A 21,491-nucleotide genomic window follows, 5' to 3' on the forward strand; every position below is an offset into this window, starting at 1 on the left:
AGACTTTATCAAATGCAGCTGGAATTTTCTTAAAATCCATATTTAAGGTAGATAGGGTGTCTTCCTCCATTTTGGATTTTGAAATACTAGAAAACAAGGTCTAGATCTTTGATGAAATGTGCAAATTTTTATAGCAGTAGGTAATTCATGTGTAAGAATTTTCATTATAATATAGAAAATGCCATGTTTGATCATATTTATAATTGTATTTTACAAAAATAAGAATTCTTTTGTTTGATTCATATTTTTCCAACTTTGTCAAATAAGGGGAGGCAACTCAAATGCAAGGGCAGATAATTCAGATAGTGTTAATTTTACAATAGAATGTGTTAGGAATTTACCCATTTTTACATGCAGCAAGAAAACAAGTCCGGTGACCCCATTTTTTCTTTTTCTTACCTGAAAGCATAATATTGGAGCTATCGTCTCATATTTTATCTCAAAATTCTATGGTGTAGTTTGCGTTTTATGGCGGAAAAATGGGTTTTCCATGCATAATCTATACAAAATCTTGACAATTTTGCACAACCTGTAGTGTGAAAATAAGTCCGGTGACCCATTCTTTTTAATAATGTTTTTTACAAGCAGGATATGAACTACATTTTGCCAAATTATTAAAAGATTCTATGGATTATAATTTAGACACCCCATCTACCTTAAGTTAGAAAAACCATCTGAATTTTATATAGTTAAATAAATGTCTGGTTGAACTTTATAAATAAGTCTGGTTTAGTCCGAATTCTACAAAACACATGCTAAACTCATTGACAATCCGACTTCACCTTAACCATACTCTGTAGTCTCTTGTCAATGATCTCATTGACAATAATGTCACATTTCCATATTTATATTTTTATATAGCCTAGCTTATATATACATCCTTCATGAACAAAACAAATGCAAATTATTCCAAGGACATGTGTCATATTTGTGATTGTTGTTAAAATATGATGTTTACTGACAAAAAGCTAAATGAATGAAATGTATATATATTTAAAACAAGTACATGTACAACATTAAAGTTAAGGTTTACAAAGTAATTGGTGACTGTTGTATGTAAATGTTAACTGCATGCAAAAAACTATATGAGTCTTATCAGTTATAAGCTGAAAATGAAGACAAAATCTTTTAAAAATCTTTCTCTGGATATACTACATGTACTATAAGAAGCATATGTTAAAGTTTCATATAACCGAAACATTGCTAAAAAGTTGTAAATAAATGTTAACCTTCAAAGTAAGATTTAGCAGTAAAATACTGAAAACTATACAAAATATTGATATAAAGGTTAAATAATTTTGATCTGATGCTTATTAAAAAAGGCTTCAGACAATTAAATTTGATCTGATCATCATGAAAAAAACCTACAAAATTTAATCAAGGGGTTACAAAGTAAGCATTGCAAGACAATAAAATTGAGAAAGGAAATGGGGAATGTGTCAAAGCGACAACAACCCGACCATAGAGTAGACAACACCCGAAGGCCACCAATGGGTCTTCAATGTAGCGAAAAACTCCCGCACCCGGAGGCGTCCTTCAGGTGGCTCTTTAAAAATATGTATACTAGTACATTGATAATAGACGTCATACATACGTTATACTTATACTCCGAATTATACGCAAGAAACTAAAATTAAAAATCATACAAGACTAACAAAGGCCAAAGGCTCCTGACTTGAGACAGGCGCAAAATTGCGGCGGGGTTAAACATGTTTATGAGATCTCAACCCTCCCCCTATACCTCTAGCCAATGTAGAAAAGTAAACACATAACAACATTGAACAATACGCACATTAAAATTCAGTTCAAGAGAAGTCCGAGTTCGATGTCAGAAGATGTAACATCATTTTAGATCACTATGTCTAACATAAGTGACTTTCTTGTAGGCTTGACAAAAGGGGCAGTCTTTAACATGCACAGAAGACACGTACATGTATCAACTGCACTCTTCAAATACTATGGTAAAGCCATCGTTTTTTATTTATACAGGAAACCCCTTTTATCACTCAGATTTACAATAAAATAAAACATATTTTCTAAAAAATAATTTAGCAAAGCTTTCAGTTATGTGCTAGGCTGATCCAAGGTAAAGATTTAGCTGCATCAATAGTTTCGTTGACATACGAACTGTTAATAAGTCTTTTAAAACCCATTCAACTGTGCATTTTCTTTATATGGGTTTTCAAGTTATCTCCCCTTGCAAACTGCTTCCCACAAGTATCACAGGTGTACGGTTTATACCCAGTATGTGTCCTTCTATGAGTATTCAAATTGTCAGTTCGTCCAAAACTTTCACCACAAATATCACAATTATAGTTTTTTTTCCCTGAATGTACTTTGAGATGATTCTGAAAATGATATTTTCTTACAAACTTTTTACCGCAGATATCACACACAAACAGGAGATCGGGATTTTTTGTCACCTCCTCTTGTTCATGTTGACGTTGATGCCGATTATAATTTGAACCATCAATCGGTATCATTTTACCACACGTGGTACACTCAACGTCTTTACCCTCATGTTCTGCTAAATGTCGTCTAAACGCACTTGGTAGACATTCTCCTTTGCCACAAATATGACATCTAAAGGGAAATTCCTTGGTATGTTTCTTGATAGTATGACACCTTAAATGCGTTTTATCTCTGAAGCTTTTATTACAATACTTACAGATCTGTTTCTTGAAATGATTCCGGTTAACATGCCGTTCTAATTTACCTTTAGTGAAAAATTCCTGTTTACAATATGAACAAATATGCTTCTTTTCAAAATATATTTGATGGAATTCACTGTTATGTATTCTCAGAGTTTCTACAGTCTTAAATACTTTTGAACAAGATTCACAAAACTCCTGAAAAAAATAAATATTTATTATGTTTTTGAAACATAATCATGATAAATAATATGGAAACAAAATTTTTTAAATGCCTAATTTTGCTATTTTTTTGTTAAGTAAAAAAACAAAATAGAAGAATTTGCTCAGATCCGTATGAAAATCAAAAGCACAATCATTATCTGAATATCAGTTAATTATTAAAAGTCAAGTAAGCAGTAAAAAAGGGGGGGGGGGTAGGAGGAGTGCTAATCCCGAAATCCCCGACTTAAATAGTTATCAAAGGTACCAGGATGTAATTGTGTACGCCAGATGCGCGTTTCGTCTAAATAAGACTCATCAGTGACGCTCATATCAAACTATTTATAAAGCCAAACAAATACAAAGTTGAAGAGCACTAAAAACACGAAATCCCGAGGTCACGAATTTAAACAAATTAAATCCCGACATCCCGAAATTCGAAAAAAGAATTCCCAGATCCCGAAAAGGGTCAATCCCGAAAATCCCGGGCTTCAAAACACCCGATCCCGAAGTCCCTATTAAGGTCCTATCCCCCCTCAGTAAATCTGCCTAAGAATCAGGCAGTGGTGAAAACATTCAAACTGAGAATTGGAAAAATAAACTGACAACACAATCATGATAATGGCTTTAATATCAAAAGACAAAACAAAACAGTACACAAAACACAACATGAACATAGAAAATAAAAGACTGAGTGAGAAACACGAACACCACTAAAAACTGGTGGTGATCTCAGATTGGCAAATGATGCCAATTAGAATTTACATTATGGACGGATCTACAATTCTATATGGCTTATAATTTGATACGCCAGACGCGCGTTTCGTCTACATTAGACTCATCGTTGACGCTTAGATCGATACATGTAAAGTTGAAGAGCAGTCTCGCCTTCTTTTGCTGTTAGTCGCAGGCTCGACAAAAGCGAGGAAAAAAAATAATAAAACTATTCCTCTCGATGCTATCTTCTGATTGTCAGAAGGTTCTGTCCAAGTTTGGTAGTTTAAGAAAGTTATTAAAATTTTAAAAACTTTAACGACAGTTCGTCCCTACCGCAAGTTCGTCCGCCATCATTGTTTTTATTTATCGCGCATGCGGAAGACCTGTGACGTCACTTTCCAGCTGAGCGGCGTTCTATATATAAATTTAGTTCTCGATACTATTTTATGATCATAAACAAAAAGCTCCAGTTCAAGTTTGGTACAAATCCAGAAAAGTTGAAGAAAGGTTCAATTTTTTTTTCTAAATTTAACCACAGAGTGAGTGTTATGTTTCCTGACAGAAAAACTAAGGCCATTTATAAGTAAACTACGGAAAAAATGTTGTTTTTTTTTTACAAAAGTTACTGCTTGAAACTATCTTATGATCGTAAACACGCTGTGTACAAGTTTGATAGATATCTAGGATAGTTTAAGAAAGTCATTAAACATGTTAAAATTTCAAAAACTTAACCACAGAGTGAATATTTGTGGACTCCGACGACGACGACGCCAAAGATTGAATGTAGGATCGCCATGTCTCGCTTTTTCGACAAAAGTCGAAGGCTCGACAAAAAAAAAACCAATTTGCATTTGAAACTGTCTTTTGGTCATCGTGGTCATCGTAGGCTTTTGTTGACCAATAAATTTTTTATCAATACAATAAGGTTGGACAAATTCATTAATTTCTACTATATCTCAAACAACAAACTAAACTTTAATTGTGATGACAGAATGTGAGATCACTATCATGACTAGACAAAAAATTAAATTAAAAATTGATTGATGTTGCCTTTCTACCTATCTAAAAAGCAGCCTACACCAAAACATCAAATTGTTTCATTTTTTTTTATTTAACTCTTACATCCTTTTCTTGTTTTAGCCATGTTTAAACACGTAGCTTATATTGTCAGCCCAAAAAATCCCTACCTAAATAACATGGGGAGGCAATACCAAACGAAGATATTCTTAAAGGGAAATCACACTATTTATACTACTAATAATAATTTATTGAAATTTTGCATGCAGACAGATCATACTTATTACAACATTTTAGGCGGGAAAAAAATTGGGGTCACCGATGTTGTTTTCGAGATATGACGTCATCAAAAAGTAAAGAATCGCGTTATACCGAAATATAGAAATAGCGCTTTAAGTTGCTAATTGAAGGCGAAATTATTGAAAAACGATCTTTAACTGGTATAACTAAAACATTCAATTGTAACTTTTACCTTATGCACATTTATTTTTCTCAGTTTCGTTATTTTTCAAGGCCTTTGAACATTTCCCGCCATTTTTTATTTCTATTTAATATAGATTTTTCTTGAAATAAAAAAATTCTACTAATGTTTTTTCCTTCAAACTTCTGCATAAGTTGCAGCTTCAGGGGAGATTTTAAAAGCATAAATAAAAAAGGGGGTCACCGATGTTTTAAATCCGCTAAAACGGAAATAATCAAATTATCGATTTTTGGCGGGAACTTTATAACTAATGCTCAGAGAACGACATTGCCGTAATTACATAACGCTCCATAATCGCACCAACGTTAGTTCGACTTTCAGTGAAATTCTGAGTTAAAGTTCGAGTTTTATTTTGATTTCGAACATTTATTCCAGTACGAGTTCTAGTCAAAGCTCGAGTTACACTTAGAAACTTCCGAGTTATACGGTTAGATAGAGTAAAAATTCTGGTAAGAGTTAAAATTTTGAGATCCGATGAAATTTTAAGAGTAAGATTGCAGTTTCTATTTTCTGTGGTTGCACCTCTTTTTCTTTAAATGTATATTCTTTTATTACATTTATTTTTTATTACGGTTTATGTACTTTTTTTTGCCAATACTGATAAATGATAGTTAATTTGAAAATAACTGATTGAATCTGTGTGCCAATTTAAGCACTCTCTGCTATGTCATATTGGCCATTTTTTATTCTCAAAAGAACCAAAGAATCAAGAGCTAATCAGCTACCTTTGTATTAAAAAAACTGGTTGACCTTTTCAGTCATGGTCGGAATCCGACAATCTCACTGTATCACTGTATACAGCCAAGTGATCACATTGAGTGATCTGAACACGAACCTACATCTGAACTATTATTACTTGTTTTTGTTTGTTTTTTTCTCCATTGTTTTCTTGAATTTTGCAAAACTTTCAGTGGCAAATATTACATAAACATCAGCACAAAACATTTGTCTATATGAGTGTTATATTCTTTCACCAGACGGACCATTAATGTGTTGGTTACTATTTAGCAGTACTCTTAAGACATGTAACTCTACATAAATACATGTGTGTGTGTGTGTGTTAAATATTTCTATTGATGTAGACTTTTAAAGCCAAATGTAAAGTACGTGTTAAATTTGTATACGCTCGTTTACGAGACGTATTATGGTATATCGTTGTCCGTCTGTCCGTCCGTCGTCATCATGTCGGACGCTTTAACCAATTGACATAAAACTTTGGTGAATTGTTTATATCTATTGACGTGAGCTCCCTTTCGTTTTTTATGAATTTTCGATTTTACGTTTCCGAGTTATAGGGTTTTATTCATTATAAAAGGTTTTTTTTCCGTTTTCGGACAACAACTCAATATTGCTTTCAGCAGTTCTCATGAAACTTTGGTGAATTGTTCATATCTTTTGATGTAAGCTCCCTTTAGAATTTTATAGATTTTCGATTTTACGTTTCCGAGATATGGGGTTTTATTCATTAAAAAAGGGGAGATTTTCCAGTTTTTTGTACGTTAACTCTAAAATGCGTTTACCAATTATCATACAACTTTGATGAATTATTTATATCTGTTAATGTAAATTCCGTTTTGATTTTCATAAATTTCTAATATGACATTGAGAAGTAATGAATCTCTCTGAAATTGTACCACAAGGTTTCATATCACAAATGAAAGGCTAAAATTGAGTTTGGGGTACACGTAATTGCTCCAAACGTTCAGGAATTAGGGGCCAAAAACAAGCATTTTACTAGTTTTACTATTTGACAATAACTTGTGTTTAATTGTATGGATCAATCTAATAATGCACTTCAAGGTTCCATACCACAAAGGGAAGGCTGGGATTGAGTTTTGGGGGTAATTACTCTAAGAGGGGTGGAAGGGGGGGGGGGGAGGGCGTCATATTTTGCACAATAGTTTTTTAAGACCTTCGACCACATATATTTTGTGTCAGAAACCTATATTATGTCAAAAATTTGATGATCACAATCCAAACTCAGACAGTATCAAGCTTGAATATTGTGTCCAAACGTGCCCAAACTGTTCATGGTTCAACATCTGCGGGCGTATCAGGCTGCTCTCAGCGATGCATTTTATTGTTGTTGTAGTTAATCAATAGTACCAAAATATAAAACTAGGCATAGTGTTTGATATTCCCAGATTATTTGACGTCTATAGCGGCCTTATTTTTAACTTGCTGGTCCTACAGTGCGTTAACGACAGTTTGAAGAAATACAACAAAATATGATTTATTTTTGTGCCAAAATTATGTTAGCCGTTAGCCTGAACAAACTGTAAGCATTAAAGAAAGATTGAGCAACATGTACAATATAATACGGTGCTAAATTTTCTTTGAGTTCGACAGCCAGCAACCGGTGTAAAGTTTTGGATGATTTTCAACTAGCGTTATTTTATTCACGTTTAATATTTCAATAGACATGATTACTAGATACGAATCACTCATTTCCATGCTCCCCCTCCCCCCACCCCCCAAAAAAAACCAAAAAAAAAAGTAAGAGGCGTAAGATGTCAAAGGAACATTTGAGAAAGATGGACGACACTTTAATAATTTCTGTCGTCACATGTGAAATAAATAACGATTTCAAATAGCACTTCAAACATAATTTACGTCCAGTGGCAAGTTAATTAATGCATATTCAGAACTAGAACATATTAATTTTGACCCTGCTTTGTATTAACCCGACAGGCTGAGCCGGATAAATACAAATATGAAATTAGATTTTTGATGAAGTATAGAAGACTATAGTTATGACGTTTCCTGCATGTGATATGAAAAAAATGAAAGTCGAATCTCATTGTTCTTATTTACAACACTCAGCTGTACGCTAACATGCTGTTACTCTTGATCTATTAATATCCCCCTCCCCTCCCCCTCCGCTCCCCCCCCCCCCCCCCCCGAAAATATACCCTGAACCCTACATACCGCATCGCGCGAATACGCTGCCGAAAAAAAAGTATATGTTACCGACTTGGTTTTCGAGAAAATGATTCGAGAGGGTACTTAATTATATTGAATATGCTATGAATTTCCAACGTTCTTAGTGTTGATTATGCATGATGATTATGTGTTTTGAATTGATATGTCCTTTTTATCATAAGGGTCTGGATAGAGGGTAATTCATCTATTAATATTTAGTTTGTGTTACCAATATTTTTTATTCTTTATATTTTAGCACCTCATCATTCTCTAATCTTTTCTTCTTTTTTTTTGCCTTTTATTCTGCAGTATTTACCCATTATTCTGTATTCCGTAAACCCCAATACAATCAGACCCTTCCTTATGGACACGTATTTTTAATTTAATTATAACAGTTGTAAAAACATGATATGTTCATTATCATTTTCCTGCTTTAGTGGAACGTCCCTTTGAGCGGCTCGCTATTTTATAAATTAGCAACCTTTGCGACGGACTCGAAAACGGCGACGTCATAATACAGTCACGACACTATAGCGGCGCCGAGAGCGATGCGTATAAACAATAGTGTGATTTCCCTTTAAGGATGGAACTTCACTACAGCTCAGGTGGATTTTACTTTTTCCACCCGCCTTCAGTGCATTCGGTAGGCAGAATTTCTAGCTTGTCCACTCTGCCCCCTCGTAAGAGTGGACATGCAATTTCCTTTCTTGAATCAAAAGACTTGCAACAACTATCAACAACCTATGTATATATATATTGTTTAAAAAGAGATTATAGCTAGAATGAGCACGAGTACTGACAACTGTACATGTGGGGAGGTGGAAAAAACAAAATCTACATGGGCGGTAGTGTATGTTTTGCTTAGTACTGCATCTTTGTTGCAGGTAAGACTCCAAACGTACCTTGTTTTGGTTGTGTTTGTGGATTGGTATGTGTTCTATCAAATTCTGTCTATCGTTATGATCGTCACCACAGATTAAGCATTGGAAAGAAATCTTCTCAAAGTGAGTAGGAATATGGTTGCTCAACATTTCTTTGGTTTGAAAAGTCTGTTCACAAATATCACATGTTAGAGCATCAAGACTTTTCTTTCCACGTTTTTTATTGCTGTATTTTCTTTTTAATTTTTTTCTCATTTGATAGGAAGACATTTTAGTAGGTGGTTTTCCTGAGTGACTTTGTCTACTTTTATTCACGTGTTGTATGTGATGCTCCTTGTTGTCATATCCATCAATGTTTGGATATCGAAGTAACAATTCAGCCTTCATTGCTTGTGTGCCCAAATAAAATTGACATCGTGCACATTTTAAAATTACACTACTGAATTCATTGTCATCAGTTGGGATATTTGTAATATCATTATGATCATCAGAATACACGTTCTTGTCCTCAGCACACACACCATCAACAGGTACATGCATAGAATCAATGTTTGAAGGGGTCTTAATTTCCGTCTCATTTTTTTCATCATGTTCATTATTAGCAGGGGAAGATTTCAAATCCTCGTCTCTTTCTAATGCCTTCAATTTTGAAAGTTTAGCATTTGTGTTTTTAGTATTCTCATCATCTGAACTTTCTTGATTTCTTCTGGCATGTACACTGATGTAATGCCGCTTCAAATTGTACATATTTGCAAATCTATTTGAACACACATTGCATTCCAAGCCGTGCAGGGATAAACCTTTATTCCCGCACTTATTTGAAATGTCGTTATTAGTTATTTTTACATTACGTACCATAGCATTTGAATTGGGGGTTTTATCATTTAAACACTTTTTGCGTGTATCTTTATTACACCTTTTTTGTCCAGAGGATAAGCAACTTTTGTCCGGTTTTTTCTTGTAGCTAGAATCAAAATCACTAAGTCCTGCAATGCACTCTTGTTGTCTTTTCTGTTTACATCGTCTAGCATGATCCTCCCTTTTATTAACAGTATCTTCCTCGTGTCCATCTTTGTTTAAACTATAACCTATGTTTGAGCTATGATTCACATGTTGGTCAATCTTTTCAAACATGATGGTCATTCTTTTGTCTTTTTCAATGTTTGTATTTTGACTGACAGGTCGGCCTGTGGTACTTACACTACACATTCCATCAACATTATCAGAATAATCAGAAAGGATAATAGTCTGAAGACCTTCACTTTTATCTGTTTTGCTTGAAAAATTACTTATTTTGTCTCCAATGGTTTTTTTACCAATGGACATAGGTACCGGTGGTACCAATATATTATCCTCTCTTATTGAAAACACATGTGGTAACAAGATGTTATCTTCTCCCGTTATATCACTTGTACCTTTACATAAACACCTTTTATGTTTCATTAAGTTACCAGTTAGAACAGTTGCTTCCCTTTCCTCGTTTTTTAACCAATCAAGTTTTTCGTCATTTCTCTTTAACTTCTTTGTATTTTGAAACGTCTCAATTTGATCAATATATATTCTTTCTTTTGAACATCTCAAGACAGTTTTGTTATGTTCAACTGTTACTTTTCCAGGTTGCACTGATTTACTGTTCTGTGATGCCTCTGAATCATGGAAATATAACTTGAAACCAGTATCCTTATTTTGTCGAAATTCATTATCCTGCCAAAAATTGGAATTTTCTTTCTTAAATACAAACTGATTGCCATGATTAACATGACTGAGGTCTACACTATTTGGATTTTGGGGGAATTTCATAACATCATGAACATCTTTGATAGTATCCTGTTCCATAGTTGGGGGTGTTTTTTCTTGTCCTATATCTGTACCAGATGGATGTGACATACATGCATCTGTTGTTTCTGCTGACTTACTTTCTTTTTTTATATTACAGCTCACACTGTTTCCATCTTTTCTGTGGGGTAAGTTTGGGCCACATTCTATGTATATGCTAGGGATTCTTTGTTGTTTATCGGAGTGTCTTGTGTTGTTATTAATAACTTGCTGATGTTTATAAGGGAGTTCCGTGTAGTTACTTAGGACCCTCTGTTGTTTATGAGATTTATCAGAGTCCTCAGTTTTCATGTCAGAGACCTGCATTTGTCCGGTTTTTATGTTAGAGATCGGCTGTTGCGTACTGAAATTCTCTCTGTTCATCATGCTTGAGTTGGTTAGCTGATGTTGCTTTTCAAAGTATCCTATGTTAACGTTAATTGGCTGTTGTTTTTCACCATATTCTGTTTTTATGTTGGTGAACTGTTGTCTATCAGTATATTCTTGTTTTATATTAATTGAATGATGTTTTTCATACAATGAATCAACCATTTCATCTTTGTCCACTTTTTCCCTTCTAAGAACAGTGGACCCTGCCTGTTTGCCAAAAGTATTGTTGCAGTTTAAACCATCACCCTCCATTTTTCATCTGTTTTATAAAGTAACTTTTACATCACTTTTACATCAAACAGTGACAAATCATGAATCAGCATCAGGAATTTTTTAATTGGTCACTTCTGAAAAAAAAACAAGAAAATTTCTGAAAAAAATTAAAATGTGAATGTCTGATGTAAATTAGAAAATCTTAGACCTTTATATTCAATCATGTCATTGCACATGTTAAATTCTTGATTATAGTACAGCGGCTTCGTGAAAAATTGTGCACATCATGCGACAAGCATGAAACTTGGCATGAACCTGCACCAACTATTACTCTTTTAATTCAGATAGAGAGGCATTTGAAAAAAATGTCTCACTTCCGTAATCCAAATTGGCGGACATAATACCTAAATCTGCCCAATATTGAAGGCTGATATGTGAAACGGTGTTATAATCATGCTACTATTATTATTTTCAGCACAAACCTTTGTTATGTGCTACTTTTGGATATATTATACATTGTTATATAGATTATATGACTTTAATAACCCTACTTCTGGTTAAATCCAACATGGTGGACATTGTCCTAAAACAAGCGTATTTTGAGGGAGGGTAATTGAAATGTGTTTTAACGTATTGCTACTATCATTACTTTGCTTTGACATGATTGAGCAGGAACCTTTCTTTGGTGCTTCTCATGGATACAATTTATAGGACATATGTCTTAAAAACCCCTACTTCCGGTAATATCAAATATGGCGGATATATAAATTTCAATTTATGATTTTAATAATCAACTTTTTTCAAAATGTAAATAAAGTTATTTTGAGCTGATAACTAAACTTTTGGCTTTAAGATATCTTCAAAATACTTATTCACCCTTAGGTTTAAAATGTTTTTATACAAAGTTAACACTTCCGGTAAAAAAAAAACGATATGGCGTAAATTTCAGATATGATCCTCAATCTGTATCCTCGATGAACAGTTTTGGATAGATTGATTAAACAAAATAAGGTCACCAAAAGTACTAAAACATCTTCAGAATTACTAATTTATGGCCGCAAATACATGTTTATTCCCTATCACCACCACAATCACATAAATAAAGGCAACAGTAGTATACCGCTGTTCAAACTCATAAATCCATGGACAAAAAACAAAATCGGGGTAACACACTAAAACTGAGGGAAACGCATAAATATAAAAGGAGACCAATGACACAACACTACAATGTAACTAACACACACAGAAACGGACCAAGCATCAGACAAAATCCCACGAGAATAACAAATATAACATCAAAACCAAATACATGAATTTGGGATAGACAAGTACCGTGACACGTCTTATCGCAATGTCAATTTACACTCAAAAATAAGAGAAAACAAACGACGCAACGTAAAATTGTAACACACACAGAAACGAACTATAATATAACAATGGCCATATTCCTGACTTGGTACAGGACATTTTTAAAGGAAAAAATGGTGGGTTGAACCTGGTTTTGTGGCATGCCAAACCTCGCACTTTAATGGCACTGTTAAATATAACATAGAAATGACAACATAATATTACAGGACTACAATACAAATAAATAGGAAAACGTATTAGACAAAGAAACACATGATTAATGAATAAAAAAAGCATCAGGTTTAAAATTTAATACGCCAAAAACGCGCCTCGTCCACACAACACTCACCAGTGACGCCCAGATATAAAAGATCGAAAGCGAAAAAAAGTACAAAGTTGTACAGCACTGAAGATCAAAAGTTGAAAAAGGTTGTGTCAAATACGGCTAAGTTTTTATGCATTGGAAACCTGATTTTCCAAATTTACAAAGACCCCGTGGCACCCTTTCTTACATCCATACTGTACAAGCTCCTGACAAGATGAAGAGGCCTCACAAAGAGTTGCCCAAAAGGGTTCCCATTGATCCTATTTGTCCCTTTGCCATTTCTAAGCGTCTGGACTAGTTAACATAGGAACCAATTACAAGCTTGTTACTCATACACACCCGAAATGGTATATTGCACGTTTTACATGCTGAAAAAGAGTAGACCGAGTCGTTGGAATAGCCTCATTTAGTCATTCCTTTTCCATGAAAAGATGTTTTCTTGCTTTGTTAACCCAGTCTGATAAGTTTGTTTGATCCTACAGTAAAACCACGTATCGTTCTATCAATGACATTATCAAATCCATATCTGGTGATGTTGACTGATCAATCATCATTCTATTGTAAATGCTGAAGTCACATCTTCAAATGCCATCCATGTCACCAATGCGGTCTTTTTTCCCTGTCCAGCAAATGTGTAGTCACTCAATGCCTAGTGCATTTGAAAGGTCATGGATATATATATATATATATATATATACAACTCGTCTAAAGATCAACCCAACAATGTTAGATCTGTAAATTTGCTCGCCGGGATTCGAACCCATGCTACTGTGATATCGTGACACCAAATCGCCTGCACTGCAGCCGTCCCGCTAGACCACAAGACCACCTGGGCCTATAGCTTTCCGCACTCCAAAACGCAAGTTAAAGTTCGTCTATCCCTATGTCACGGAATAGCAAGACAGCAATGACAGCAACATAAGAATCGACTGTTCGAATCATTACTCATTAAAGTTCGTGTTTCACTGCATCAGACACATGCATCATGATTCTAGTATCAGCCTGTCCGTGTGAACATGGTGCTAAACTTGAAACATCATCATGTGATGGATATCACAGCACATCCTGAGCATTTGTTGCTACAACTACCTTTTCCACAAATTTCATTGAGCAAGCTGCTGTGAATGATAACTAAAAAAAGCTTTCTTACTGCCGTCATCACTTAGAAAACTTTGCCATTTTTTAGGAGGTTTTTTTCACCCTGGACTCGTCTGTGCATTATTTATCCCCTAGCTTTTCAAACTATTGTCTATAAAATTGAGAATGGAAATGGGGAATGTGCCAAAGAGACAACAACCCAACCATAGAAAAAAACAACAGCTGAAGGTCACCAACAGGTCTTCAATGTAGCGAGAAATTCCCGCACCGGGAGGCGTCCTTAAGCTGGCCCCTAAACAAATATATACTAGTTCAGTGATAGTGAACGCCATACTAATTTCTAAATTGTACACAAGAAACTAAAATTAAAATAATACAAGACTAACAAAGGCCATAGGCTCCTGACTTGGGACAGGCGCAAAAATGTGGCGGGGTTAAACACTATGTACGCATCCGAGACTACATCCACTGATGTAACAGTTTCAAAGTATTTCCATATACCGAGTACATGCTAAATTGGCAGGATGTCCTTACCTTAAGAAACACCTTAAAACTGTACAAGAGTGGAGGAAGTCTTGGATGCTTATGTTAGTTGTAGCAACAAATGCCGAGGGTGTTCTATCTTATCATCAAATGATGATGTTTCAAGTTTAGCACCATGTTGACATTAAGAGGCTGACACTACAATCATGGTGCATGTGTCTGATGCAGTGAAACACGAACTTAAACGAGTCATGATTCGAACAGTCGCAGATCTTATGATGCTGTCATTACTGTTTCGTAATTCCGTGACATAGGGGTAGACGAACTATGGCTTGTGTGAGGGAGGGCAAAAAGTTGTGGATTAATATCTATCCATGACCTTTCAAATGCACTAGGCAATGAGTGATCACACACACTCCCCGTAATCCATAAAATTGAGAAAGGAATTGGGGAATGTGTCAAAGCGACAACAACCCGTTGTGATGCAATACCTTTACCCGTTGTGATACGGTTCCCCGTTTGCTTGAAAATGAAGACTGCGTGGGAGACATTGATGACATTTGTAGAAGTGACTTCAACATGAAAAATGATAAATGATCAGCTTAAATCACCGTGTTGTTACTGTTAGATCGCACAAACTTATAAGATTGGGTTCACAAAGCAAAAAAATAACTATTTGCGCAAAAGGGAAGGCTAATTGAGGCTATTCCCTCAAATCGGTCTAGTTTCAAGCATATAAAACGTGCAATATACTTAGGCAGATGTTTGGATGGACGAGCTTGGAATTAGGTCTTATGCTACCAGTCCTGTCACTAATGGATTAAGAAGAGACAAAAAGGATCAATGGGAACTCTTATAAAAAAGTTTTGCTGATGCCTCATCATCTTATCAGGAGCTTGTACATTGTGGATGTAAGAAAGGATGCCGCGGTCGTTGTAATTGTGGAAAATCGAGTCTCCCATGCACTGCCTTATGTGCTTGTGGTGGTGATTGTGAATACACATGTATTTGTAGCCAAATAGCAGTAATTTTAAGAATGTTTAAGTACTTTAGTGACTTTATTTTGTGGTAGGCGATAGACGATATAGATTGAAAATTCATCTTTGAAATTAACGCCATATGTATGTATGTATGTACGAAGATCCCTCCGTGAACGGAGCACCCCTCGATTGCTGCGAGGGTACAGTGGAATCCGTGTACACTCCCTATCAGGATTAATGGAGATGTGTCACTAACTAATTACAACCCACCACCAGGACAATCCACAACCCAACACACAGAGAGTGTTAGGAGACACAGGGAAGTCTGTTATTAGGGTGGAGGAAACCGAAGAACTCGGGGAAAACCACCGGGCTTCCTGGCGGGAACAGACAAACCGAAGAAATATCTATAGATTGATCTCTAGGTCAAAGTCGGGGACCACTTTGACCAACCGAGGCCCCCAAAGTACCCATTCTAGTTTAATCTCCGGTCTAGGTCCCAGAGATGTGTGTGGGAGAGTGATTTTATGCAGAGCTCCAGATAAGAATTCACAAATTGGGTGTTTTACCCACCATTTTCTTATATAAGTAGGTGATAAAGTTTTTAAATTTTTGATTGCATTATCAATTCCAATTCACCCCTCATGTTAATATCAAATTGGGTTTTTCACCACCAAGCTCCTTATTGTATTGGGTTTTTTCATCAACACAATATTGAATATTTAGGCAATATCAACCCCAGATTTTTTTCCATCTTAAATATGTTTCTTTCTTTGTTTAGCTGTTTTATTTGGTTTATGGTTAGGGTTATTTGCTAGCTGTTTTATTTGGTTTATTCACTGAGGAGCAATTGTAGGTTTAATTTTTGTTCTGTTTCAAACCTTCTGCCAGTTTTGTATTTTCTCATATATATATATATATATATATATACTGTATAAAACGGATGTGTATTCACAGGCACTCGTCTTATACCTTTATATAATAAATTGTGAGACCAGCCTGTAAAATGAAACAAAAAATAGTTTATAAACTCTAATTATACTTGAATGTTTTTGTTTTATTCCAATTTTCATAAATCTGGGTTTAGTTGTCTTTTATTAGAACTTTTGGTTTCTGATGCTTTATCATGTCATAATTGATTTGGCCTCAAGTGTTTGGCCTTTCACTTTTTCCAACTGATTTCTTTTTGAGGAAACCCTGTTTTTATTAGGGAGCTACCATTTGATTTTTATGGGGGGGGGGGGCTAGGATGAAATTTGAAAAAAAATAGGCAGGACAGGAGTTTTGAGTAAAAAAAAAGGCAGGATGAGACAATTGCCAAAAAAAAAGTCAGGACGCCAATTTAGGTAAAAAAAAGTCAGGATAAACTAACAAAAAAAAGCAGGACCAAACAGAGTGAAAAATAAAAAGGCAGGACAGAGATTACAGCTAAAAAAAAATGCAGGACAAAATTTTTCATCCTAGCCCCCCCATAAAAATCAAATGGTAGCTCCCTTAGCAATGTTCTCGTTAAGGTACGCACACACGCCCGTGTGTTCGACATCTTCCTTAAAACACTGGCTGAGTCTTTTTATCATCATAACTTTCCCTCAGCTTTTCAAAAGAAGCAGAAAACATACTTCTATTCAATATTTTGAGGTTAATGTACCCTTCTGTAGCAATTTTTGTACGAACTTTTCAAATTGTTTGGGAATTGTATCAAAACTACAGATATTATGAATAATAGAGATAGGCCATTTTGTACATATTCCAAGGGGAAACTTGATGCAAAGCATTATTTTTTACTGTTTCATTGCATTTAATAGAAAAAGAGGACTTTGTGGCAAATAAATCAAGATTTGTATAGAAAATCCACAGCCTTTATCCTTGTACTCTCATATTTGGCAATTTGATGACTGATAGATATAGGATTATTGCATGCAGTGCTAGCATTGATTTCCTTAAAACAAGTTTATAAATGTAGTTATTGGTTATGACAAGTATAAATATGGCCAAAATCAAGTACACCTTTTAGGGTGCGCTCGACTTTAGTGACTCAGCACGAGGTGTTTTGGAATTTACAGGTTACTTAATAGAACTTTTTGTAAAAAATAAACACTAGCACATCATAGAAAATCAAGTGAGTAATTTATGTTTCAAATTTTATAACAAAAATCTCTGTATTAAAGGCTGTGGATTTTCTATAAAAATCTTGATTTATTTGCCACAAAGTCCTCTTTTTCTATCAAATGCAATGAAACAGTAAAAAATAATGCTTTGCATCAAGTTTCCCCTTGGAACATGTACTAAACATGCTAAATGGCCTATCTCTATTATTTATCATATCTTTAGTTTTGATACAATTGAGGTTTGAAAAATTCGTACAAAAATGGCTACAGAAGGGTACATAAACCTTAACCGAACATTCACTTTCGTTTTAATTCAATGTTTGTTATGATAAATCCCGAGCAATGCGAAAAAAATATGACTACATGACACACGCTAATTGGATAGACGTCGAGAAGATCGAAATGTTTTCAAAAACACGTGTACCTATTGAGCAACAGCAAACTCTACATTATAAAAAATAAAAATAGTTTACGCGACGACTGTAAACAGATAAGGGTAAACAACGCAAATGGTAGCCAATAAAAGGGTGGAGAACTCATGGTTTTGGTATACAATTGGGTTTTCCTTTGAAATAATTGGGTTATTGAACCCTGCAATGGGCAATTGCATTGGGTTTTTTATTATTTGTATTGCGTGATCTGACACGCAAATACGCAGCTTATCTGGAGCTCTGATAAAGGGCAAGAACTCCTAAAAGGGTCAACTGACCATTTCGGTCATGTTGACTTGTTTGTAAATCTTACTTTGCTGAACATTTTTGCAGTTACAGTTTATCTCTATCTATAATAATATCATGAATATTCAAGATAATAACCAAAAACAGCAAAATTTCCTTAAAATTACCAATTCTTGGATGGCATTACCAACAACCTGTTGCCTGATTGGTATGAAAATTTCAGGGCAGATAGATCTTGACCTAATGAACAATTTTATCCATGTCAGATTTGCTCTTAATGCTTTGGTTTCAGAGATATGAGCCAAAAACTGCATTTTACCCTATGTTCTATTTTTAGCCATGTCAGCCATCTTGTTTTGCGGGCGTGGTCATGGGACACTTTTTTTTTTAACTAGATACATCATTGATGGATTGTAGTCAAGTTTGGTTTAAATTGTCTTATTAGTTTCAGAGAAGAATTTTGTAAAAGATGAAAAAATGTTAAAAATTTACTATAAAGGACATGAAGGACAATAACTCCTTAAGGGGTCAACTGACTATTTTCGTCATGTTGACTTCTTTGTAGATCTTACTTTGCTGAACATTATTATTGGTTTATACAGTTTATCTGTATCTATTATAATATTCAAGATTATAACCAAAAACGGCAAAATTTCTGTAAAATTACCAATTCAGGGGCAGCAACCCAACAAAAGGTTGTTGGAGTCATCTGAAAATTTCAGGGCAGATAGATATTGACCTGATAAACAATTTTACCACAGTCAGTTTTGCTCTAAATGCTTTGGTTTCAGAGATATAAGCCAAAATCTACATTTTACCACCTATATTCTATTTTTAGCCATGGTGGCCATCTTGGTTGGTTTGCCGTGTCATCGGACACATTTTAAAACCTAGATACCCCAATGACAAATGTGGCCAAGTTTGGTTCACTTTTGCCCAGTAGTTTCAGAGGAGAAGATTTTTGTAAAGGTTAACAACCATGAACAACGAAGGCAGACGACTGACGATGGATACCAAGTGATGAGAAAAGTGAATATTTATTTCTTTATGTCTGTTAAAATAATTATATGTGTCTAATTTTGGTGAAAGAATCAAAATGTTGTGTCAGTAAAATACAAAAAAAAAATGTTCTCTTGTCAAAAAATCTCTTGTTTGACACCTTTATGCATGTTATATGGCTTATCTATTGAAGAAACAAACAACTACATGTAAATTAAAATTCATGCAAATATTTCATAGCATAAATATTTAATCTATATTTGCATGGTGCTCAAATGTCATAAATTCTGTCAGAATGTCAGTCAATACATCACATTTTAAACCATGTTGGTGGTGCACTTTATATATGGCAGATGTCTACTGTCAAGGTGAGGGATGAATGAGATGTACATGTAAAAAAAACAGCATAAAAATATTAATTAGTAAAGACTGCAAAAAAAAAGGACCTAAATTTAAAGGCAGACACGGATCCAGGAGGGGGGGGGGGGGTCCGGGGTTGAACATCCCTTTTTTTTGGATGATCAATGCATTTGAATGGGGACATGTAGTTGAGTTCGACCTCCATTTTGTCCTGGGTTAGGACCCCCCTTATTTAAAATGGCTGGATCCACCCCTGAAAGGACCTTTCTTCAGGATTATAAAAATAGATACATATACATGTAGTAGAAAAATAAGCAGTCATCATGCATTATTTTCATCTGTATATGAACATGATGAATATTATAATCCTGATGATGAAACTACTTCATGATCAGTAAACTGTGTATGCAGGTTCTAGGTCAGTATTAGAAAGTGGTGAACATTTAACTAAAGGCTTTGATTAATTAAAGAGCCTGTTTCTTCATCAAAGGACATTCTTCAACTAGGTCAACATTAACTGTACATAGACAAGAATAGAATTCTTGACAAAAATCTGTTCTGTTGATCTTGTAATCATGGTAATGCTGATGATTTATCCTGTTTACTTTAATTTCTCTCTATCCCTATCCACTTTGTCCGTCTTAAAATGTTCAAATATTCACATTACTAATAAAAAACAAAACAAAAGGTAGACATAAATGTTTGAATAATACAGGGGGATCATTTTTATTTATTCTAAAAAAAAAAAAATCCATTTTTTATGGATCCTAGGTATATTAATCAGATGATTAATTTTCTATACATTTTTGAAAAGTATAACTTTAAAAGAAGTTTCCTTTGAGGGACTTTTCATTTTTTACCTGGGAGAAAAAGGGGGGTCTTGTAAAAAATTAGTGGGATCACTAGTGGGACCCTTTATGGGACCTCTGCAGGCGTGGATCCAGAGGGGGAGGGGTTTTTTTGGACGACCAATGCATTTGAATGGGGATATGTAATTTTAACCCCCCCTTTTGTCCTGGGTTAGGACCCCCCCCCCCCCTTTTTAAAATGGCTGGATCCGCCCCTGCTCTGGATCGGGTGTTTTTCAGCTTGGGATTTCGGGAAAGGCCCTGTATTGGTAAAAATTTCGAGGGGACCAAGTTTCTTTCTGTAAGTGGAATTATAGGGGGGGTCAAATATTGTTATAAATTCAAAAGGGGGGGGGGGGGGGGGTCAGTTTTATGATATTTGTAATGAAACATAATTTTAATGTGGACCTTTGACTGTTAAGTATTTAACAGTCGATAGGAATTCTTCTTACATTAAGCTTCATAGGAGGGTAATACTCTGATTCAATATATACAACGTGAGGCTTGGTCAAGCCAGATTTCTCCACAATTTTTTCTGTTTTGATTTTCGTATTTTGGGTTCCAAGGGATGTTACTCTGTAAAAGTATATAACGGCACAAAATCGGTAACAATGTTTCCGGAAATACAGATGGTCGACCAGTATCAGTTATATTACTTTTGTTTATGTCACAACTTTACTTAAAGTCATATAAAAACCGATGATATTAAAAAAAATGATGCATATGTTTTTATAACAAAACGGATAGTAGTCATTATTAAACTTATGAACATAAGTTCTAAAGATGATCGACCATCTGTATTATATTCGGTGAAAAGCTCATTAGAGCTTATGTTTGTATTGTTTGTCAATATGCCGAATCCAAATAAAGTTTTACTTACTTAATTACATGTACTTATAAATCTTTAATTTGTCCACATTTACATGAAGTTTACTTTTATTTTAATTGCTTGCTTCCAGGAAGCGGCAATTAATTCGC

The 21,491-nt window shown here is 34.8% G+C and overlaps 1 long non-coding RNA gene across 1 annotated transcript; it reads right to left on the reverse strand.

The window, feature by feature from the left end:
- Positions 1–1,789: 1,789 nt before the first annotated feature.
- LOC143057948 (uncharacterized) lies at positions 1,790–21,078 on the reverse strand. The gene is made up of 3 exons (XR_012972878.1): positions 20,966–21,078; positions 8,892–11,422; positions 1,790–2,849 (listed from the first exon to the last, which is right to left on the reverse strand). It is a non-coding gene; the product is annotated as an uncharacterized LOC143057948 (long non-coding RNA).
- Positions 21,079–21,491: the final 413 nt, after the last annotated feature.

This window comes from Mytilus galloprovincialis, chromosome 13 (genome assembly GCF_965363235.1).
Source record: "Mytilus galloprovincialis chromosome 13, xbMytGall1.hap1.1, whole genome shotgun sequence".
Classification (NCBI taxonomy): Eukaryota; Metazoa; Mollusca; class Bivalvia; order Mytilida; family Mytilidae; genus Mytilus; species Mytilus galloprovincialis.